At 43.7% G+C, this 24739-nt stretch overlaps 1 pseudogene; it reads right to left on the bottom strand.

Moving 5' to 3' along the window:
- Window positions 1–23020: 23020 nt before the first annotated feature.
- Window positions 23021–24522, bottom strand: LOC126086659 (plasminogen activator inhibitor 1 RNA-binding protein-like; annotated as a pseudogene).
- Between the last annotated feature and the right edge of the window lie 217 nt (window positions 24523–24739).

Genomic DNA, 24739 nt, shown 5'->3' with positions numbered 1-24739 from the left:
ATTGGAACAAGCCTTGGTAAATTTTTTTTTTAAACATTAGTGGTCCCACTGGATCCTATGAAAGATGGTTCAGAAAGCTGAAATTTAGAATTCTTTGAGGGCATGAAAATCAACAAACACGGCAATTATTTCCATTGAAAATGCGACAAACTAATAATTATATTTCAAAGATGTAACTGATGACTATCCTTCCATGGGAACCCTGGTGGCACAGCGGTTAAGACCTAGGCTGCTAACCAAATAGTTGGCAGTTCCAATCCACCAGCCACTCCTCAGAAACCCTACGGGGCAGTTCTACTCTGTCCTATAGAGTCTCTACAGGGTGGACGCCGCAGTAACGTGAGTTTGTTTTTTGTTGTTGTTTTGTTTTTTCATGGTTCCATGAGCACTCCCTGGGCTGTGCAGATGATTAAGCGCTGGACTATAAGCCAAATGGTTGGCGGTTGGAACCCACCCAGACGTGCCTTGTAATACAAACTTGGCAATCTGCTTCCAATAACATCATAGCCTTGAAAGCCCTATAGAGCTGTTCTACTCTGCACACATGGGGTCACCCTGAACCAAAATCGAACCCGCTCTACCGCAACTAAAAACATCAGCAGTTTCACGAAAACCAGGACAATAAAATTAGAGTAATTTCTAATATTTTAATAAAGAAAAATAATTCAAATTAAAGTAATGTTGAGTGTTTTCATACACCTACTGTTCAATTTTTTATTATTTCCCAGCTACTTTAAAGTTATATGTAAAAATACAACAAAAACCCGCTGCCATCAAGTCCACTGCAACTCATATCAGCCCTGCAGGATAGAGGAGAACTGGCCCCTAGGGGTTCCAAGGATGTCATCTTCAAGGAAGCTGACTGCCACATCTTTCTCCAGCTGAGCGGCTGGTGGGTTCCAAACGCCAACATTTCGGTTAGCAGCCGAGCGCTTCACCACTGCGCCTCCACCTGGGTTCCTTCTTTAGGTTAAAAAAAAAAAAAAGAACCATTAAAAAGGCAACAACAGCCTGTACACAGGGGTAGCGTCTTCCCTTTCCCCTCGGGCTCCACCGTGGCTGGCCTGAGAAGCCACAGCAAAGCCCCTTCTCCTCAGCACTCAGGGCCCCAAAACAAAGCTTTGTACTCACTGTTGACTCTCGGGTCCCATAGCCGCGAGGCCTCCCTGACGCTGGGTCCCCTGGAAACTAAGCTCTTTTTCCTTCCCCGACAGCCCGGTCACCCTCCAGGCCGAAGCTCCGATCCACCAGCTCTTCAGGCGCCGCCAGTCAAAATTGAGACCTGGCCGCCCTCTGCCAGCTGCTGCCGCCCAGGAAAGGTGGCTTTGTGCAAACTGTTGGCGGTGTCTGCACCGCCCCCTGGGAATGACATTCTCAATTCTAAGTGATGTTTTAAATCAAAAAAAAAAAAAAAAAAAGATTAATTACAGTTTTATCTAGAGAAGCACTTAAATAGGAATTTTACCAGCAATATTGACTGATCTCCAGGAAGAATTCTCCATTATCACGTTAAAACGAACACACGGTAATTCCTTGAGGAATTCTCCTCAGAGCTTGAGTGGAATACCTATATTGTTTATCTGGAAATAAGTATTTATCAGAGACGTCTTATGCATCATTTGTGAAACCCTCGTGGCTCTCCTCTTTTTCACATGCCACTATAACAACCAGCTCTGAAAGCTCAGATGTACTTCATGAGGGACAAACATCACAATCTCCTGCACTTTGTCCCTGTGTCCCATGACTTCCTATCCTTCTCTGGGTTTCTATGTTGATGGTGAGGTGGGACATGCCCCATGATCAAAGCCCACACATGCATAGTCAGGTGCCTTTTTGACTCTGGCTGTGTGTCTGGTCTCTGTGTGTATTCAGAGAGTGAGTGGTCACTGCGGTGGGGGTCAGTGTGTTGTTAGGGTGTGTACATATGATTTTCATGTTTATGTACAATCAGAAGGTAGATGGTCATTTCAGGGTCTCTTTGTATGTGTATTTTATTATGTTTGCTGTGGTCACTGGGAGTATGGACATGTGGAATCTTGGAGAATGTGCAATGTGTGTTTGTTGTCAGTGTTTTGTGCGTTTCTAAAGTGGACTGACATGTGAAAATGTGTGATCAGTGTGCGAATTCAGGATGTGAGTGTGGTCAGAATATGTGTGAGTTCTCAGTATAGATGTGTTGTCAGAATATACAAACATTTGCAATATCTCTGTGTGTGCTGCATTCATTTTCATGTGGTCAGAAGTTGTGTGGTCAGTGTGAATGTGTGTCTGTGTGTGTGTTTATGATGTGGTTACAGAGTGTTAGTGAGAAGCAGCATTGAACACTTGCCCAACTATTCAGCAGTCACCTTCCCTGGACCCCCAGTTTATCCAGGAATTGCCCAAAGATTACCTGAGGGTCTGCAAAAAGGAGGAAAGAACAGAGGGATCAGGGCAATGGGAGCTACTAATGCTCAGGACAGGTTCTTGACCAGCTAGAGACAGGGATTTGGGTTCTGTAGGTTCAAGGGGTTGGGGAACCTGCAGGCATCAGTAACTGTAGAACTTTATGGGATCTTGATTAAGGGCTTTGTGCAAGATAGGGATTTGGGACTAAGAATGTTGAACTACTTTTTGTGTGCCTATTGGCCATTTGTAATCTTCTTTGGAGAAATGTCTATTCAAGTCCTTTCCCCAGTTTTGCATTGGCTGGTTTATGATTTCGTTCTTAGTGTTCTTTGTATCTTCTGGATACTAGACCTTTATCAAATGCATGATTTGCAAACATTTTCTCCCATTCTGTCGTTTGTTTTCCACTCTCTGGTTAGCATCCTTTGATGCAAAAATTTGTTTTAATTGGATGAAAATCAGTTTCTCTATTTCTTCTATAGTTGCTTGTGCTTTAGGTGCCATTTCTAAGAAACCATGGCCAAATGCAAGGTCGTGAAAATTGCACCTATGTTTTCTTCTAAGACTTTGGTACCTATATTTAGATCTTTGATTATTTTGAATTCATATTTGTATATGAGGTGAGGTAAAAGTCCAACATCAGTTTTTGTATGTGATATCCACTTCCCTTAACATCATTTGTTGAAAAGACTCTTCTTTCTCCATCCAGTGGACGTGGCAGCCTTGTGGAAAAGCAATTGGCCTCATACGTGAGGGTTCAATTCTGGATGCTCTGTTGATCTATATGTGTATTTCTATGCCAGTATGATGCCGTTTTAATGACTGAAGGTTTGTAGCAAGTTTTGAAATTGGAAAGTATGCCTTCTGGGTTCTTCTTTTTAAAAATAATTTTGGCTACATGAGATTCCCCGAAATTCTATACCAAGTTTAGGACTGGCTTTATCATTTCTGTAAAAAAAGGTTGGCATTTTGATAGGCAAGGCATTGCATATGTGAATTCCCTTAGGAAATATTGCCATTTTAAGAGTATTAAATCTTTCTATTCACAAACACAGGATCTTTGCATTTATTTAGGTCTTTTTTAAATTCCTGCAGAGATATTTTGTAGTTTTCAGGGTACAAATCTTTCACCTCATTGGTTAATTTTATTCCTAGGTAGTGTATTCATTTGGATGCTATTGTAAATGGAATTGTTCTCTCAGTTTCCTTCCTGGAGTTTTCAATGCTAGCGTATAGATATTCAACTGATTTTTTGTGTTGGTCTTGTATCCTGCAACCTTGCTGAACTCGTTGATTAGCTCTAACAGTGTTTGTTGTTAATTCTTTAGGATTTAATCTTTACACTATCACATCAACTGTGAGTACAGATAGTTTGACTTCTTCCAGTTCAGCCTGGATACGCTATTTCTTTTTCTTGCCTGACTAATCTGGCTAGAATTTCCAATACAAGTTGAATAGTAGTATTGACAGCAAGAATCTTTGCCCTGTTCCTGATGTTAGGGGGAAAAGCTTTCAGTCTTTCACCATTGAGTATAACGTTCGCTGTGGGTTTTTCCATATATGGCCTTTGTCATGTTGAGGAAATTCTCTTAGTTCAAACTTTCTGAATGTTTGTTTCATGACAGACTATTCGATGTTCTCAAATGCTTTATCTCCATCAATTAACATGATCATGTGTGGGCTTGTGTGCTTCCTTATATTAATGAAGCATATTACATTGGTTGATTATGTTAAAACACCCATGGATTTCTGGGGTAAACCCCTCTTGCTCACAGTGTATAATCCTTTTGCTGTACTGCTGGATTTGCGTTGCCCTTGTTTGGTTAAAAAAAAAAAAAGGTTGAGGACTTTTATGTCTATATTCTTAAGGAATAGTGTGCTACATTTTTCTTTTCTTATGCAGTCTGTTTCTGCCTTTGGTATCAGAGTAATGCTGACCTCACAGAATGAGTGAGGAAGTATTACCTCCTCTTCTTATGTTTTTGAAAATTTTGAGAAGAATTGGTGATAATTGTTTAAATGTTTGGTAGAATTTAGCCACAAAAACTTCTGTTCTCAGCCTTTATTGTTGGGAGATTTTTTATGACTGATTCAATCTCTTGTCATAAGTCTATACACATTTCCTATTTCTTTTTGAGCTCTTTTGTAGTATGTGTGTTTCTTGGAATTTGCTCATTTGATTTACCCTATTTATTTGGTTGGCTTTCAGTTGTTCAAAGTATTCACTTAAAACCTATTTTTATTTCTGTAAGGCTGATAGTAATGTCATCACTTTCATTTTTGATTCTTGTAGTTTGAGTTAATGTAACAATCTTGAAGCTGCCATGGGCCTGAATAAATTTCAGAATCACTAGGTTCAATCATGCAGATAAACACCTAAATAAGAGTTCAACTCAGGACAGGGCCTGGGAAAGATGATCACCTGTGCAGGTTTGTGCTAGTCACGGGCGCCCCCAGGCCCTGCCTACCTGCTTGACACTCACCACCCATTATTCCTGGGGTTGCCATGCTCTCTGGGTATTATTTGTCCCCCAGGACTGAAGCTGAGAAACTTTCTTGAAATGCACAAGTTCTTTGGAGATCCTAGGAAGTTCAAGTGTGAGAGTCAGCTTGATACATTCCCCATTTATGTGCATCATTTAAAATCCACACTAATGAATAGTGGGGTGACACAGTTAATTGACATTTTATAACTATTTAAGGTGTGATATTTTCTAAGTTAATAAGGGATAATTTTGAGACCTGAAAATCTTCCCAACCCAAATCGGAAATCCCAGGCCAAAAGGAGTTGCATTTTAATTCCGTTTTATGTTATCCTTATCACCGAGGTCCCATATATTCCTTTTCCCTTGAGATTTTGCCTTTGATTCGTGTTTCATTTAAAAGGGCATATTACCATTTCCAACACGGGGAGTTTCTAGTTAGCGCTATATCGTTATTTCTAGCACAGTTAAGTTATGATCATAAAACTAGAAAATGTGTTCTCTGTGATTTCATTCCTCTGAAATTAATGGAGACGAGCTTCAAGTCCAAAATAGAGTGATTTTTGTAAATGTACCATGTGTACTTGAAAATAACGTTTCTTGTACAGTTGTTAGGAATAATGAGATAAACACATATGTATCGGTTTGCTATTCAAATGTTCCACATCGTCACTGACATTTGTCTGTTTATTATACGAGTTGCAGAGAGATGCCAGGGGTGTGAACTCCCCTGCTCTGCTTCTGTTTGTTTCTTCTAGCAGCTCTGTCATCACTCACGCAGTAAGTTTTGTAGCCAACAGTTAGGATGGGAAATTCTGGGAGTGCAGGAAAGGAGGAACCCAGAATGTGGGGGACAAGGAAGATGGGTTGGGAAGGACCATAAATCACAAGTTTCTTGATGGTCCCAGAGAGGACCTGTAGTTGGTATGGCAGTTGCTGGGGGATGGTACACGGTGGGTTACCTGTGGTGTGTCAGGTATGGGTTCTACTGTGATGCATCAGGGGCGAAGGCAGGGATTGGACGAGGGAGAATTTATAAACCATGCAGGTTACTAAGGCATCGACCAGACAGGAGAAGGCTACTGATCCTGCGAGTCCAACTCTTCTGCTCCTGGCATCCTACTGACCTGCTGACTTACTCACCTACTGACCAACTTTGGAACATCCTCCAACTTCTCTCCTGTGTGCTCTCCTTGCTCATCCATCCCACTCCTGCCATCTCTACCATTTTCCCTTCCTTTCCCCCCCTTCCCCCCTCCCAGGAGAACAAGCACCCCCTGTCCCTCCAGGCCATACCCCTTGTTCCACTCTCATATACAACTGACCCTGTCCCCATTCCATACTTACCCGACTCTTTGTCCCACTGAGCTTCCTCAAGGGGGCAGGACATGAAGGTACAAAGGGTATTGTTCTGGTTCCTGGTGCTCTGGCCACCAACTACTCCATTGGAAAATGTGAGTAATCCTTGAACATGCCATGCTTTCTCACCTTTTATTGGGCTCTTTCACACTAGTTTAAACAACAGCTTTTCCTGGGGTGATTGAGGGGGACTCAGTCCAGCATGAAGGGTGACCAGCAGAACTACAGTGTTTAGTGGCCCCGTCTGAGCTGACTTAGGTAGTAGGGCACTCCTGACACCAGCGTCTCAACCATAGCCAGATGGAACAAGAGCGCCCAGAACTGGGGTGTTTGACCAGTGAGGAAAGGATGGCCTTGGTCTTTTCATGCATCTGATCTGCTTCTTTAATGAATTTGCTGAGGTGACTGCTCCCTTTTAGACAGTGGCTACTCAAAGACAGTGTGTTTCCTGAAAGCACACACGGTAGTCACCTCAGCTGTGAGGGCTGAGATGACAGTGTTAGAGAGCTCAGAGTTTATTTTCCAGAGAGATTTCAATCTGCATGAAACTGAACTTCCATGTGGGTTAGTATGAACTCCATTGCAAAGTTATTTTCTCCTAAAATACTTGTACAATCTTGTTTTTAAAGAAACAAGATTTGCCTTTTGTTGTGGCCATCATACATTCCAGAAAGTTGCGTATTCCTTTTACATATTAGTTTCCATGTTCCTATTCATTGGTTCAGGTGAAGTACCATGAAATACAAAACTAATTCTTGTTAATAGCTACCTGGAATTGTGTTGCTAACTAGCTGCTATTTTCATAGTTTCAATCATATAATACACAAGATTCCTCTTTTATGCAAATCTTTTATGGACTTCAAAAATCTGACATGACATGGCTTGGTTCAGAATGAAAATGAATGTTGAAGGAAAACCAATGATTTTAGAAGCTGGATGTTAACAGTATTCTGTACCTTTCATTGGAATATGAACTTATGATGGCAACTTCCTACCTCTCCTAGTTATGGCTATAATTATATCTATATTTATCTCGCATATACTCTCTTTAACACAGAATTTTCATTCTTATTATTTCTCACGCTTTCATACAGGTTGGGTATATTCCTAACCATTGTGAAGTGCCAGGATTCCCACATAATGTAAGTATGTATTTTTTCCTCAATTCTAAATTGGCTTATAAATTCATAAATTATATCCTGTTGACTTTTTAAAGATACTTGCAATATTCTTTTGGTCAAGGAAATAAAAAACTGTAACAGTTTGTATATCTAATCTTTTTTCCTACGGCTTATGTATAAGTGATGTAAAATAATCAGCACCTAATTAAAGTATGGAAACCCTGGTGGCGTAGTGGTTAAGTGCTATGGCTGCTAACCAAGAGGTTGCAGTTCAGATCTGCCAGGCGCTCCTTGGAAACTCTATGGGGCAGTTCTACTCTGTCCTATAGGGTCGCTATGAGTCGAGAATCCACTCGGTTGCAGTGGGTTTAATTAATTAAAGTATGGAGTTTGTTGAATTTCGACGTGTATATACGTCATGAAACCATTACCCTAATCAAGATAATGAACCTAACCCTCACCCCCAAACACTCCTGCTGCTTCTTTTAATTCATTCTGTCCTCTCCCTCCATTTCTGCCACCCCTCTTCCAACTGCTGATCTGCAGTTTTAAAGAACTTTTGTGTAATCGAAGCGTACGAGATTTACTTTGTTTTTATCCAGGATCCTTTAAGTCAGCATACTCGTTTTAGATTCATCCGGGATGTTTCGTGTACTAGTAGCTGCTTTGTTTTCCTTGCTCAGTAGAAGTCCTGTATATGAATATACCACAGTGGGTTTGCCCTTTACCTTGGGAAGAGACCTCGGGGGCTGGTTTTTCCAAATGGGCCGTGGCCCTTTAATCAAAAGCCCAGAAAGCAGCCCCTTTACAGGGTTGTTTCTCCCAGCTTATACTTGCATTTTGCAAGTTCAAGATGGATCATTCTTGCCTCCTTCCATAATTCATTCGTTTCTGTTGCTGAATCATATTCTGTCGAATGTGTATCTCTGTTGAACACACTGCCTTGAAGGAAATGTTTAGAATGAAAGTAATGAGTTTTCAAGAACAAACAGTTCAAACCAAAGCAATCTCTCCCGACCAGGCATCAGAAAAGTCCGAACTTACTCAGATGAAGTCTGTCTACATGCACAGAGGAGTGGAATAGAATTAAAATTAAGGATCTTAGAGAAGCCTCACGTTGTTAGTGTCATCTGCATGGTCACCACTTTGCTTTTGTTCAAGCCCTAAAAGTTGATTAATTCTGAATAAGATATCTCTGTAGTGATTTTCTGTTTTTGTTGTTGTTTGTTTGTTTTGCCCTATGCTGGTCTTTAAAATGTTAAAAATGCAATGTATCCACGAGAAAAGTGTGATTCAGCATTAGACACAAGGGCAGGTAGAGTCTCTGGGGAACTAGAGATTGAGCCCCGTTACAGACAGGACACTCACAACCTCTAACAACACTGCCAGATTCAGAAGAAGCACCAGGTGGCCAGCTGCCAAGCTTCCTGGAAGCAGAGAAATCCACTGGAGATATCTGATGGGTGGGGCTCGTTCTTGGAGGCTGATTTGGGGTTTCTCTCCAGGAGTCCACGTGACTGCTATATTGTACATTTCTTTTGAGGCTTCAGGTGACTTTGAACATTGCTCTCTCAGCTCATTGACAACAGTTTTCCTGGGCTGGACCAAAAACTTGCAACGATGTTCCTCTTTCTGGAGATTGCTGTTTTAGCAATAATCTTCCTCCTCAGTCTCTGTTCGGTGAGTGTCTTAACATACCTTATAGATACGCTTCGAATCATGGATAATCAGGACAGAGTGGAGTGGCCAGTAGGGTTTCCAAGGAGCAGCAGGTGGACTGGAATGCCGACCTTTGGGTTAGCAGCCTTAGATCTTAACCACGACACCACCAGGCCTGGGTTTTTTTTTGTTTGTTTATACATATGCTTTGAATCATGAATAATCAGGAATTTTTATACTCACTGGACTATTATTGGATTTCCCTTTAAACTACTAATGAGAACACAAATTGATGAGTGAAACCAAAGCTAACGTTGTACAACAGTCTCATCTTTTTTAGTGAAGAATCAGTGAACAAGACAACTATGGAACTTCAACGAGAAAACTTTTAATTGATAAATTCTTTCTATCAAAGGAATTAAATATTAACTCTTCTGGGGCCCCTTTCACACACTGATAGTGGAATTGTGAATTCTCACAACCATCCTGAAATGCAGTGTAACACTCACTGTCTACCCGAAGCCTTCCAAGTACTCACACCCTTGTATTCAGCACAATTGCACGTCTAGTCAGCTGCCCTAATGAAAGAACCACCACGTATCCAAAGACCTGGTGGGTCCACATTCAAGTGGAACAGGATGGATTACAGTGAAAATGTGGCAACGAGCTGAATGACTCATGGTAGAGGGATGGTGGAACTAGTATAAATCCTTCCAGTGGAGGCAGCTCCTAAAAGTCATATGTTTCAAAGACATTTCAGAACACAGAAAATGCTCTTAATATAATGTCAAGTGGAAAGACCCAGAAACCAGGCTTTCTATGTTGTGTAGAGAAGAGTGTATATGTTTCTGCACAGAAAGAGTGAACAAATGCTTCAGAAAACACCACATAATGGAAGAACAGGACTTTCTAAAGGGTGCTGTAACCACCTCTGTATCAACTTCTTGACAGTTATTTCTGGGGCTCCAAACACTCAATTGTGTCCTCACTCAACCATTGAGGGTGGGGGCACTTTCCTCCTTTTTACCAAAGGCTTGGTTGGACTCTAAGTGACAGGCCTAGGAGGGGCCTGGCTTCCTCTTTTCCTTCCTTACTCCTATGTATGATCTCAAAGTTCCTTGTACACCTTGACTTCTCAATCTAGTTTTTGTTTTTTGCTTTTTGGCTGCATCCTTTACCACCCCCTAAACTGTAGTGGGATCAGCGGGAGGGACAGAGTTTTCTGGCACTGATGCTCTTTTGAGACCTGGTGGAGGGGAAGGTGCCAGGTGTGGACACCTGCTTGCATCGTTATGTTTCAGCTTTTATAATTCATAGTGTTTTGGTCTGTCCTATTGAAGTATTTTAAAAATGAAACTGCTTCTATTCTGCAGGGTGAGCAGGCTTCAGCAGGGACCCTTCCTTGCTCAGAAGGATTGGCTAGACGCGGTGGGCCACCAGCTCCACCCGGATGTCTTCCCCAATCTTGGAATGACCTTTCACCATACCTTCTACCACCTCCTCCCACCCGTGTTACCAAACCCGGGCTAGACCCTCCACCTCCACCTCCACCTCCCACCTGTGTTCCCAAACCCCAGCCAGACCATCCTCCTCCTGCCACCCGTGTTCCCAAAACAGGGCCAGACCCTCCCCCTCCTCCACTCACCCGTGTTCCCAAACCTGGGCCAGACCCTCCCCCTCCTCCTCATCCTACCTGTGCTCCCAAACCTGGGCCAAACCCTCCCCCTCCCACCCGTGTTTCCAAACCTAGGCCAGACCTTCCCCCTCCTCCTCTCACCCGTGTTCCCAAACATGGGCCAGACCCTCCCCCTCCTCCTTGTCCCACCTGTGCTCCCAAACCTGGGCCAGAGCCTCCCCAGCCTCCTCCCACTGGCGTTCCCAAATCCGGATCAGACCCTCCCCCTCCTCCTCCCTCCTGTGTTCCCAAACCTGGGCCAGAGCCTCCCCTTCCTCCTCCCAGCAGTATTCTGGATCCTCCATTATACCCTCCCCCTCCTCCTCCTAACCCTGTTCCTGGACCTCACCTAGACCCTTCCCCTCCTCCTCCCCGCTGGCCTCCCAAGGCTTCGCCAGAATCTCCACCTCCTTGTACACCCTGCTGTCCTCCCAAGCCTCCACCAGGGTGCTCACTTCCCCCTCCCTTCTGGCCTCCACCTCCCCCACCTGGCTGGCTTCCCCCTCCCTTACCCTTCTGGGAGCCCTCTCCCCAACCCAGCTCACTTCCCCTGCCTCCACGTAGCTGGCTTCTGCCTAACACAGGAGGCTGCTCTCCACTCAACCCGCCAGTATGCCGTCCATCCACCCCATCGGGCAGCTGTCCACCAACCCCACCTGGCTACCATCCACCTACCCCACCCGGATGCTGTCCACCCACTCCATCCAGCAGCCGTCCATCCCCCCCACCCGGATGCTGCGACCCTTGTCAACCTGGCTGCTGTCCCCCTCCCCCTGGTGGGTGGGGTCGACCTCCTCCTCATGAGTTGGGTCCTCCTCCTCCACCCCAGTGGTATTCCGCTCCCCCACCCACCTGGGGGCCCAGTAACCCACCTGGCTGGCATCCCCCTCCATCCCTTGGCTGTCCTCCATCTTCCCTGCCCAATCTGCCATAGGGGCCTCAGCAGCTGCCTCTGTAACCCAAGGCCTTGTAGGTTCTTAGCATTTACCATTAAAACAGAAAAAAGCCAAACTGGTTGCCATCAAGTCAATTCCTACTCATAGCAACCCTACAGGACAGAGTAGAAAGGCCCCACAGAGTTTCCAAGGAGCACCTGGTGAATTCACACTGTCAACTTTTGGTTAGCAGCCCTAGCTAGCACTTAACCATACGCCCCAGGGTTCCCCATTGAAGTAAGAGGGACAACAGTTTTAAGGGAAACAGAAAGTGGCAAGTTTATTATCCGTGCAGATAAGGAGCAACGCAGGGTCTAAACCATGAACTCCCCAAGCTAGTAACTTGGGGAATTTTTTTTTTTTTTAATTAACTTTTATTGAGCTTCAAGTGAATGTTTACAAATCAAGTCAGACTGTCACATATAAGTTTATATACACCTTACTCCGTATTCCCACTTGTTCTCCCCCTAATGAGTCAGCCCTTCCAGTCTCTTCTTTCGTGACAATTTTGTCAGCTTCCATCTCTCTCTATCCTCCCATCCCCCCTCCAGACAGGAGATGCCAACACAGTCTCAAATGTCCACCTGATATAATTAGATCACTCTTCATCAGCATCTCTGTCCTACCTACTGTCCAGTCCCTTTCATGTCTGATGAGTTGTCTTCGGGAATGGTTCCTGTCCTGGGCCAACAGAAGGTTTGGGGACCATGGCCGCCGGGATTCCTCTAGTCTCAGTCAGACCATTAAGTATGGTCTTTTTGTGAGAATTTGGGGTCTGCATCCCACTGATCTCCTGCTCCCTCAGGGGTTCTCTGTTGTGCTCCCTGTCAGGGCAGTCATCGATTGTGGCCGGGCACCAACTAGTTCTTCTGGTCTCAGGATGATGTAGGTCTCTGGTTCATGTGGCCCTTTCTGTCTCTTGGGCTCTTAGTTATCGTGTGACCTTGGTGTTCTTCATTCTCCTTTGCTCCAGGTGGGTTGTGACCAATTGATGCATCTTAGTTGGCCGCTTGTTAGCATTTAAGACCCCAGATGCCACATTTCAAAGTGGGATGCAGAATGTTTTCATAATAGAATTATTTTGCCAATTGACTCAGAAGTCCCCTTAAACCATGTTCCCCAGACCCCAGCCCCTACTCCGCTGACCTTTGAAGCATTCATTTTATCCCAGAAACTTCTTTGCTTTTGGTCCAGTCCAGTTGAGCTGACCTTCCATGTATTGAGTATTGTCCTTCCCTTCACCTAAAGCAGTTCTTATCTACTAATTAATCAGTAAAAAACCCTCTCCCACCCTCCCTCCCTCCCCCCCTCGTAACCACAAAAGTATGTGTTCTTCTCAGTTTTTACTATTTCTCAAGATCTTATAATAGTGGTCTTATACAATATTTGTCCTTTTGCCTCTGACTCATTTCGCTCAGCATAATGCCTTCCAGGTTCCTCCATGTTATGAAATGTATCATAGATTCGTCACTGTTCTTTATCGATGCGTAGTATTCCATTGTGTGAATATACCACAATTTATTCACCCATTCCTCCGCTGATGTACACCTTGGTTGCTTCCAGCTTTTTGCTATTGTAAACAGAGCTGCAATAAACATGGGTGTGCATATATCTGTTTGTGTGAAGGCTCTTATTTCTCTAGGGTATATTCCGAGGAGTGAGATTTCTGGGTTGTATGGTAGTTCTATTTCTAACTGTTTAAGATAACGCCAGATAGATTTCCAAAGTAGTTGTACCATTTTACATTCCCACCAGCAGTGTATAAGAGTTCCAATCTCTCCGCAGCCTCTCTAACATTTATTGTTTTGTGTTTTTTGGATTCATGCCAGCCTTGTTGGAGTGAGATGGAATCTCATCACAGTTTTAATTTGCATTTCTCTAATGGCTAATGATAGAGAGCATTTTCTCATGTATCTGTTGGCTGCCTGAATATCTTCTTTAGTGAAGTGTCTGTTCATATCCTTTGCCCACTTCTTGATTGGGTTGTTTGTCTTTTTGTGGTTGAGTTTTAATAGAATCGTATAGATTTTAGAGATCAGGTGCTGGTCGGAGATGTCATAGCTGAAAATTCTTTCCCAGTCTGTAGGTGGTCTTTTTACTCTTTTGGTGAAGTCTTTAGATGAGCATACTATGTGTTTGATTTTTAGGAGCTCCCAGTTATCTGGTTTCTCTTTGTCATTTTTGCTAATGTTTTTTATTCTGTTTATGCCTTGTATTAGGGCTCCTAAGGTTGTCCCTATTTTTTTCTTCCATGATCTTTATCGTTTTAGTCTTTATGTTTAGGTCTTTGATCCACTTGGAGTTAGTCTTTGTGCATGGTGTGAGGTATGGGTCCTGTTTCATTTTTTTGCAAATGGATATCCAGTTATGCCAGCACCATTTGTTAAAAAGGCTATCTTTTCCCCAATTAACTGACACTGGGCCTTTGTCAAATATCAGCTGCTCATACGTGGATGGATTAATATCTGGGTTCTCAATTCTGTTCCACTGGTCTGTGTGTCTGTTGTTGTACCAGTACCAGGCTGTTTTGACTACTGTGGCTGTATAATAGGTTCTGAAATCAGGTAGAGTGTGGCCTCCCACTTTCTTCTTCTTTTTCTAACTTGGGGATCTTTAAGGGGGAGACTAGTTCCAAATCTTATACCTCAGTCCCTTTAGCCTGCCCATTCTTGGAATTCCCCTCCCCTGTCACAGTTTGGGAGTTTGTCGAGTCATCTTGGGTTGCATGTACTGGTAGATGGAACTTTTGCTCCAGAATGGGCTGCAGGTACAGCGGTGGGCTAATGATTGTGCACCCCTCCAGAGGAGGGAAGTTCCGAGGTCAGAATTTGCGAGAGCCAGGGTGGCCACTTGGAGCTGGTTCTCAAGGTGCAGCCTTTTGAATTGAAGAATGTTACTAAGGGAGGTAGAGCCAAGAGGGCAGAACAGACAGACGCTTCCATGGAGCCCTCTTTACGACAAAGACCCAGAAAAACAAGTGAAATGAGTACATTTGTGACAAGCTGGGAGCCCTGAGCATCAAAGGCAAGCCTAGACAATGAACTGAGGGGCGGGAGAGGAACAGGCCATTCAGAAGTGGAGAAGAGTCACTGGACCTCAATCGCAGGGAGCCCTCAGGCACCATTTCCAGGTCCTACATTCTTAGAGGGGCAGGGGTGATTGGCGTATATACTGGTATCTGATTGGAGCAGGGGGTCACGCTCTGAACAAGGCAGGGGGCTGAGAACCAACCCCCATGTGTCTCTGAGGAAAACACGGCTCTGTTCCCTAGAGTGTGCTGGTGGGTGGGTTCTGCAGAGGGACCATGGGCACCCAAAGTTTTTGGTTGTAAGGACTGGGAGGTACCAGTTATCTTTGGACCCCTCTCACGGGTGGCTGGGTGACCTGAGTGGAGCTACCAGTCCTTAGGACCATGATGTGGGTAGGTGAGGACCCTGTTTCATAGGAGAAGCAATGCTTTTCATTTTAGGCTATGTTGCCTCATAGCTTTCACATCATACAACACCAGTAAGACCAACAGGCAGATAAGTATTGCAAGTATCAGCAGGACCACCCATGGTGGACAGGTTTCAGTGGAGTTTCCAGACTAAGACAAAACAGCAACAAAGGCCTGGCAATCTACTTCCAAAACTTAGCTAATGGAAATCCTATGGATCACAACAGAGGATTTTCTGGTATAGAGTTGAAACATGAGCCTTCTCAGTTGGAATGTGCTCAAAATACATTGTGGCCAAAACAATGGGCTTGAGCATAACAATGATCATGGAGATGGCACAGGACCAGGCAACATTTCATTCTGTTGTCCTTGGGGTCGTCATGCATCAAAACTGACTCAGTGGCAGCTCACAGCAATAACAATGCTGCCTCACAGAAAATAGAAAAAATGATGCTAGGTGGGCTACGTCATACTATGGTAACCGTGATGGTTAAGATTGTGTGTCAACTTGGCTGGGGCATGATTCTCAGGGTTTTGGCAGTCACATGATGTTGTGATCACTTCCCTGTTGAGATCTGATGTGTGATCACCTCAATAATGGGATCTGCTGTGAGTAGCCAGTCAGTTCAAAGGAAGTTTCCTTGGGTGTGTGGTCTCCATCGAGTGTGGGGGGACATTCTGACACAGCTCAGGGCCTTTTGCCAGTTCTGGATCCTCCAGCTGACTCCTGTTCATCTGACCTCCAGTTCTCAGGGCTTGAGCTAGCTGTTTACCTGTGGTCTTGCCTGCCGATCTTGGGATTCATCAATCTTCACCATCTGTGAACAACAGCCCTATACTCCAACCTGATGATCTTGAATTTGCCTGCCCCTGCAGCTGCGTCAATCAGGAGAAGCCTCCATTCTGACTACGGACTTGGGACATTCCTGCCTCTACAACCGTGCGAGCCATTTCCTTGATATAAATCTCTCTCTCTATATATATACATGTGTGTATATATATATGCATATATATATATATATACATATATATATATATATATGGAAACCCTCCTGGCATAGTGGTTAAGTGCTACAGCTGCTAACCAAAGGGTTGGCAGTTTGAATCCACCAAGTGTCCCTTGGAAACTCTATACGGCAGTTCTACTCTGTTCTGTAGGGTCGCTATGAGTAGGACTCAACTCGAAGGCACTGGGTTTGGTTTTGGTTTGGTTTATATATACATATACATATATAAGGTTTACGGGTTTTTCTTCTCTATAGAACCCAGCCTAAGACAATAACAAACAGCTCTAGAGTCTTAGTGGCTGATAGCAAAGAAAGTTTTTTATCATGGGTCTCTTGGGAACTCTGCTCCATGTTCTGTCACCCTGGGACCTGGATAAAGCACGGCTACCATGTAGACACCTGTCACGTACTATTCTGGTGGGAAGACAGGGTGGTCAGCCTTCCATCTGAAGGATTCTGAGCTCTTTTGCCTAGACGTGACACACGTCACAGTTCACTGGCCAAAGCAAGTCTTGTGGCTACATCCACCCTCCCGAAGTCAGGAGGAGGACCTGAGATACCTAGTGAGCCCCATGGAGACCCCTACATGGTGTTACCCTCTCTGGAGTCTGTGCAGGTGACAAGGAAGGGAGTGGGAAATGGAAGGAAATGATAGCAGGACTGAGTCAGATTGGATATGGTTCTTCCTCGTCCAGGTGGAGTTTATCCCAGAGCTGCCCAAAACCATTGCTGGCAAGATCAAACAGAGTGAACCTCGGAAAAATGAGTTTGGGTGGATATAGTCAACAAGTCAACTCAGGCCCACTGAGTGAACTTGGACACACCCCCAGCAGCCTCAGTTTCCCCAATACGGTGGGGGGAGTTGTGTTAAGAGAGTTGATTTCAAAGGGGATCAGGAGTGCCTAGATTCCTACATTTTTCTTCTTTAAAGTTAAATTCAGTCACTACCCCTCCTTCCCTGCTCTATCCCTTTGGGATTGGACAGGTGAGTGCTGGGACTGGGGTTGAGGGGTAATAAAATGCCACCATCAACGTCTACAGTGCCTCTGTTTTGCGAGCTTGTTCCGTGCCTGGGCCTGTGCTAAGTCTTCTCACGACTTCTTCTGCCATCCTCCCCAATCCCCAATCTGAGAGAAGAGTTCTCCCTCCTCAATTCAGCACCATCAGGTGGCCCAGTGTACCCATTCCCATGGTCAGGGACACTGAGGTTGGGAGGGAAATTTCAGGTGGCCCTAGGCTTCAGCCCTTTGGGCTCCTCGTGGCTCCACAGGAGGGTGAACCCAGGAGTGGCCCAGGAAGGGCTTCTGGGGGCTCGGCCCTCCCTTGGTGGCTGCACTTGCTGGCTAGACAGTCCAGCACCTGCCACCATCCAGTGGGTCTGTCACTTTGTGCCTGACAGTAACGCTGCTGTTGATGCTACCACCACAGCTCCTGGCTACCATGGTGACTCAGGAACCAGGGCTCTCTGGGGACCCAAGTCCTCCCCAGGTGTGCTGCCCACTCACCCCTAACCAGAGCCCCAGAAGCCTTCCCCCTTGAATTTCCCTACAAATTCCCCAACTCAACCTATGCCCAGGAATCCAGGACTCCCCCAAAACTCCCACCAATGTCCAGCTACTTGCCCAACTCCAGGGACACAGAGCCCTCAGAACCCAGCCCTCCCAAGGGACACCCACTCAATCACCCCTCCCAGGGACCCAGGACTCCCCAAGACCCTCCCCTGGAACCCAGGACCCTCTCTAGCCCTCCCACTCACTCTAGCCCTCTGCAGTTGCCCCCTGGCTGGGGGCCACGTGAACTGACCCTTCACTGCCTCCATCCTTGAGGCTGAGGTGGGACCACCAGGAGGACAGCAGAGGCTGAGAGGAGCAGGGGCAGAAGGGTCCAGCCCCACCTGAGGGAGGAGGATGGACATAGTGTCTCCTCTCACCCATCCCTAGGGTGGCTCTCGAGCAAGTCTCCTCTGTATCTGTGTGTTCCTGGGGTACACACGCTCACACAAACACACTCAGTGAGAAGTGTACACACACAACGAGCATGGAGACGTGCAGACAAGGACCACCCAGACACACCTGGGCAAAGGGTGCGGGCTCATGGAGAGGCTCACACAGACACACACTCAGGGCCACCCCAGACGTCCACCCAGGACAAACTGTCACATGATGGGCACATGCACACACAGATCCACACTCAGGAACACGCAAAGTTGCAAAGTCACACACACATGGATCCAGAATACAGATACTCCAACAGGGACACACATTCCCACACACACCACAGCCACAGAGGCACATGGATTACATGGATTTCCACAACTGACACACACCCTTTCACTGACAGATGCACAAACACACACACACACATACAGAGAAGGGCACAGAGATACACACAACAGCCACACAGGGGAAAACAAAACACACAATCAATATACTCATAGACTCAGAAACTCAGACAGACACAGCCACACTGATTACACACCTGCACACAGACACACACACGCACAGTCCTTTGGCTCCACAGGACAGACAGATAGACCTGGCACTCCCAACAGAGGCACTGCAGGCAAATACGGCTAAAGCTCACACATGCCCTGCTCCTCTGAAGCTGTCACAACAGGGAGTCCTTCCTGGGTCCAAATTCATGCTCTGCCCAAGGCGCTGAGAGTGGCCAGGGTAGGGTGGCTTTGAGAAGAGCCTCTGGGCCCGAGGTTGGGGCTCGAACCCTGTTAGGAGCCCTTAGAGTGGGGGTGGAGTGGGGGGGTCCTATGAAGCCTGGTGGATGAATGGGTCAAGGGAGGCCACAGGAACAGTTCTTAATTTTCATAGGTGTTGTGATGATTAATTTTGTGTGTCAATCTTACCTGTGTGTGTAAATGTAAGGAAAGGCAAGTGGACTGTCCTAGAGGATCAACAGAGGAAACGCCCAGTTAATAAAGAAAGCATATTCCAGACAGGAGTAACATTACAACTAATGGGACTTCCAGAAGACTATACTGCGCTCATGTCTACCCTCTACACAGATCAAGAGGTGATTGTTCCAACAGAATAAACTGCAAAACGTGTACGGCAGTGTTGTATTCTTTTACTTTACTTATACAATCTGCACACTAAACAAGTAATCTTAGAAGCTGGACTATATGCAGAAGACAGCATCAGGATGGGAGGAATACTCATTAACAAACTCAATTGACACAACCTTGCTTGCAGAAAATGAAGACGACTTGAAGCCCTTGCTGATGAAGTTAAAGACAGAGCCTTTTACGCCTAAATGTGAAGAAGAGAAAAATACTCACACCTGGACCAATAAACAATGTCATGATAAATGGCAAAGAAACTGAAGTTGTCAAGGATTTTACCCTACTTGGATCAACAATCAATATCCATGCAAGGAAAAGTCAAGAAATCAAAAAATGTATTGCATTGGGTAAATCTGCTGTACACGACCTCTTTAAAGTTTTAAACACTGAAAAGTTACTTTGATGACTAAGATGCCCCTGGCCTAAGCCATGGTCTTTTCAAACACCTCATATACATGGGAAACTTGGACAATGAAAAAGAAAGGCAGAAGAAGAACTGATGCATTTAAATTGTGGTGTTGGCAAAAAATATTGAATATACTGTGGAGTGCCAGAAGAACAAACAAGTCAGTCTTAGAAGAAATACAAGCAGGAGGCTCCTTAGAAATGAAGATGTCAAGACCTACTTTGTTTTCCTTATTTTGACGTGTCATCAGGAAAGACCACTCGCTAGAGAAGGACATTGTGTTTGGTAACATAAAGAGGCCACAAAAACAAGGGAAACCCCCAATGAGATGGACTGACACAACAGCCACAACGATGGACTTCATTATGTCATATAAAGTTGCTGTGAGTCGGAATGGACTCCATGGCAAATAACAACAAAAAAACACAAACAACAACCTTTTAAAATACAGCACAGAGCAGAACTGCCCCACAGGGTTTCCAAGGAGTGCCTGGTGGATTTGAACTACTGACACTTTGGTTAGCAGCTGCAGCTCTTAACTACTAAGCCACCAGGCTTTCCTTAAAATATAGAACAATGATACATCACCTTCTTTTGAATTAAATGAGCAGATAGGATATTCTCATGTTTATTCTAAAAACTGCATTATAAACATATAAGGATATTCAAGGGATGTCAAGCTCAGATGTATGGTGATCAGGGCAATGCCCATACAAATTCACATATTATCCCAATAAAATATACATAAAATACCAAAGGGAGAAAGTGCCTCTGCTCAAAATGAAAAGCATATTTGTGCAAATAAATTACAACCTTTTATGCAACTCCTGAATGTGGGATGATATTTTAAACCAAGTGGAAAGAGTCAATAAAGCGGTCCAATAAGAAATCCAGAGTGTATATCAAGCTCCAGGCCTATGAGAAGGCCTAGCCCCTTGCTTACAGCAAATGAGAAAAAGTAACTTTGAAAGCATGTTCGGTGAATGTAAAACTTTCACAAGACATATGAGTACATTTCTGAATTTCAAAATAAAGAGAAGTAATGGAATGGGACATGTATGACTCACTGGATCCAACTATCAATTATTATGGGAATAGATATATTTTAAACAGGACATTATAGACATCCTGATTTCACCTTTGAAGTGAAGATATAAAAAAAACTCAGTTTTCAAATCTTGACTTTTTAATAGAAAAAATGTATTTTCAATGAAAACATCCAAATTGCAGTCATTTGATTGGCTCTTAAAAAGTTTTTTTTTTTTAAATATTCTAGCAAATTATATCTTGTAGAAGTTTCATCTTACACAGTTTTAAGCTGTGTAAAATATCAACTGTTGGTACTAAAAAATACATTAATGTTCTTTGTCCACCTACATCTGACTCATGAATTGTGCTTAGTACAATATTATCCCAACTTGGAATGAGCCTTGGTAATTTTTTTTAAACATTAATGATCCCAATGGATCCTATGAAAGATGGTTCAGAAAGCTGAAATTTAAAATTCTTTGAGGTCATCAAAATCAACAAACACAACAATTACCTCCATTGAAAATGACACAAACTAAGAATTACAGTTTTAAAATATTATTGATGACTATGCTTCTGTGGCAGCCCTGGTGGCACAGTGGTTAAGAACTAGGCTGCTAACCAAAAGGTTGGCAGTTCCAACCCACCAGTCACTCTTTGGAAAGCTCATGGGGCAGTTCTACTCTGTCCTACAGGGTCGCTGTAGGTTGGACGCAACAGCAACGTTTTTGTTGTTGTTGTTTTAATGCTCTCGTGAGGATTCCCATTGCCTTCTTGCCTGCATGGTTTTGCTGAGTAGTCCGAGCTTATTCTTTTTGGCTCTCCTTTGTAGGTGACTTTTCATTTATCCCTAGCTGCTCTTATAATTCTCTCTTTATCTTTGGTTTTGGCTAATTTGATTATAATATGTCTTGGTGACTTTAACATCTACTTTATGTGGAGTTCGACCAGCATCTTTGATAGATATCTTTTCATCTTTCACGATATCAGGGAAGTTTTCTGCCAACAAATCTTCAACAATTCTCTCTGTATTTTCTGTTATCCCTCCCTGGTCTGGTACTCTAATCACTCACAGGTTATTTCTCTTGATAGAGTCCCACATGATTCTTAAGTTTTCTTCATTTTTTTAAATTATTTTATCTGATTTTTCTTCAAATATATTAGTGCCAAGTGTTTTATCTTCAAGTTCAGGAATTCTGCCTTCCAGTTGTTCAGTTCTGCTCCTCTGACTTTCTATTGCATTTACTTCTGTAGTTTTATTGTTAAGCTTCCAGATTTCTGATTGCTGTCTGCCTATGGATTTTTCCAGCTTTTTAAATTTTTCACTATGTTTCTGAATTATCTTTTTAATTTTTTCAATTGCTTTATCTGTGTGTTCCTTGGCTTGTTCTGCATATTACCTCATTTCCTTCCTGATGTCTTGAAGGGTTCTGTATATTAATTTCTTGTATTCTGCGTCTGATAATTCCAGGAATGCACTTTCACCTAGAAGATCCCTTGACTCTTTGTTTTGAGAGCTTGCTGAGGCGATCATGGTCTGTTTCTTTATGTGACTTGATATTGACTGTTGTCTCTGAGCCATGTACAAGTTATTGTATTAGTTTTTTATGTTTGCTTACTGTGTTGTAGCTTCTTGCTTTTTTTTAAGATTTTTGTTTGTATTTCACAGATAGTGCTGCTGTTCCAACCTTATAATGTAAAGCTGCCTGCTTTCCAAATTCCAAAAATTAAAATCCTCCCCCTCTCACCGTACTAGCCAGTGCCCTTTGGTTTCTTCAGAACAAGGAAGGGTTAAAGAGTTGTTTAAAGAAGTACAATTTTGATTTTGGGACCTTTCAAATATACAAATCATACTGAAGGGCCAGACACTTATTTTACATACTTTAAATATTATGCATTAGCCAAATCAAACTGTTCCACTACTCTGTTGGAGGGGGGAAAAATCCATACCCATGTAACTACTTCACTCGACAGGATTTGTCTATCAACAATAAGCTTAAACAACTTTCACCTATAATGTATCTAATTTGCTTTTTTAAATGGAAAAGTCATATAGTTAAAATCGTGAACAAGTATAATTTGAACCTAATGAACCATGCATCACTGCAGCAGCAAGGGTTAATAAACCAATGTGCTTTGAATTTGTTCAAGTACTGATATTGCTGTATATAAAGATTTAGCATATATAACAGCTATCATGAGAATTGAAAAAAAGATTTTTCCCAAAAAATGAAAATATTAAAACTAAATTAAAATACATAAAGTAGTTAGTATTCCACACAGCATAAAATTTGACATATCAAGTTTACATGTCTCAGCTGACCATGTGTGAAAACACAAAGCAGGTATTAAAACCAATATTATGTCTAATATTTAAAATCACTTTGTAATTGAGGGAACATCTAAATCCTTAATTAAAAAACACAAATGAAGTGAAAGTTTTAAACTGGTACACACTGTTCACACCTATATTTCAAGTTTGGAAATGCTTATTTGCAAGCAGCAATACAAAAGTATTCATGAAGAATGCATAATCTCTGAAAATTATGAAAACATCCCTGTTACCAATACATTTCTAAATACAAAACTGACTACCATATTTGTTACTTCTGTGTAGCAAGAGAAGTTCATTTTCAAAACAGATAAAATTCAGTCTTTAGGTGTGAATGGTATGAATGAGTCTTTTTTTTTTTAATTTCTTAGTTGTTTGGGATCTTTAAGCAGGGTTGTCTTATGGCATCCAGTTAGGCCAGAGCTGGGAATGCCTCTGGGTCGTCTACATCAGGGGCAGAAGCACTTGACTTGTCAGTCCTGCTGCCACGATTGGGATGTCCACCACACCCACGTCCACCCCTTCCTCCCCTGTCACCACGTCCTGGACGGCCAAGTTCTCCAAGGTTGATCTCCAGCTGGGACGTTATATCATTTGCTGGCTTCTGGAAATGATGATCCATGACCGAATCTTCAGCATGAGCTTCTTCGCTCTTTGACTTGTGAAGAACAAATCCCTTCTTCCACTGCCCATTGGCACCTTCATCTGGTTTTCAGATATTAAATTCTACTTTTGCCCGATCCTCATTTTGAATAGCCTTCCACTCATCCAATGTCATCTCTTTTGGACCCTCTTCCTTTACCTCTTCAACTTCGTTCTCCTCATTCTCAGTGTCTGCCACTGGATGTTCTTCACCTTCAGGTGTTTCCTCAGTCACATTTGATTGATCCAAGTCAGTTAATTCATATTTGACAGTCCCCCAGTTGTGAGATCTGCTACCTCCCCACTTGTCTTCGTGTTTCAGGCCAGATCTATCACTTCCACTATGCCTATCAAATTCACATTTGCCACGAGAATCAAATCCATCCTTGGCCCATTCCATGTCCACGGACTCCTCAACCTCTTCCAAGACCACCATGGCCCCAAATAGGCCGGTCAATGATTGGTCTATCAACTGAAAATTCTCCTCCTTCACCCTTTTCTTCAAGTGGTTTTTCAAATCGTCTTTTCCGAGGTAGTTGCCTTTCTGGTCTTCTATCCATTATTTTCCCTTCACCCTGAAGTTCCTGATCAGGTCTTCTTCCAACACGTCTAATTCCTTCTTTCTTAAGTGCCATGGGTGGCTGCATCTCCTCTTTCTTGTCAACCACGCCAGCACTGGGAGGCAGTGGGTTCTTGCGGTCTTTCTGGGACTCTTTATGCAGTTGTTTGCCTGCCACATTGGAGTTCGTCTGGGCTGCGGCCTGAGCTGTGCTCTTGACCCCAGGGCCCCCAACACCACCCCCGCCGGCTTCTTTTTTCTTGTTGTCTGCTGCCTTCCACACCTCGAAGGGATCCAATTAGTCGTCAAATAACTGGTCGAATCGGTTGGTGACCACGCAGCCGAAGCCTTCCTGTAAGTGCCCAGGCATGATGGTGGCTGGGCGGTGCGTTCCTCCACAGATTGCTGTGGGCCGCGCTGAGCCAAGAGTGCCTGCTTCAGCTCTTCCCACAAGATGGCCTTTGTTTTGTTTTGATATGCCCAAATGGGTTGGTTGAGTGAGCTAATTTGATGATTTTTGCCTTTGGAGCTCTGACATCCTTTCCCCAGTGGCTAGAGCTGTTCTCAGGTATATCAGTCTAGGAGTCCATTCACTTTTCTTGTATGAATTCAGCTCAGGTGTCCAGGTAGCT

The sequence above is a fragment of the Elephas maximus genome, chromosome 12 (genome assembly GCF_024166365.1).
Source record: "Elephas maximus indicus isolate mEleMax1 chromosome 12, mEleMax1 primary haplotype, whole genome shotgun sequence".
Taxonomy (NCBI): Eukaryota; Metazoa; Chordata; class Mammalia; order Proboscidea; family Elephantidae; genus Elephas; species Elephas maximus.
The sequence above is the reverse complement of the archived record's forward strand: the minus strand, read 5'-3'. Positions and strand labels throughout refer to the sequence as shown.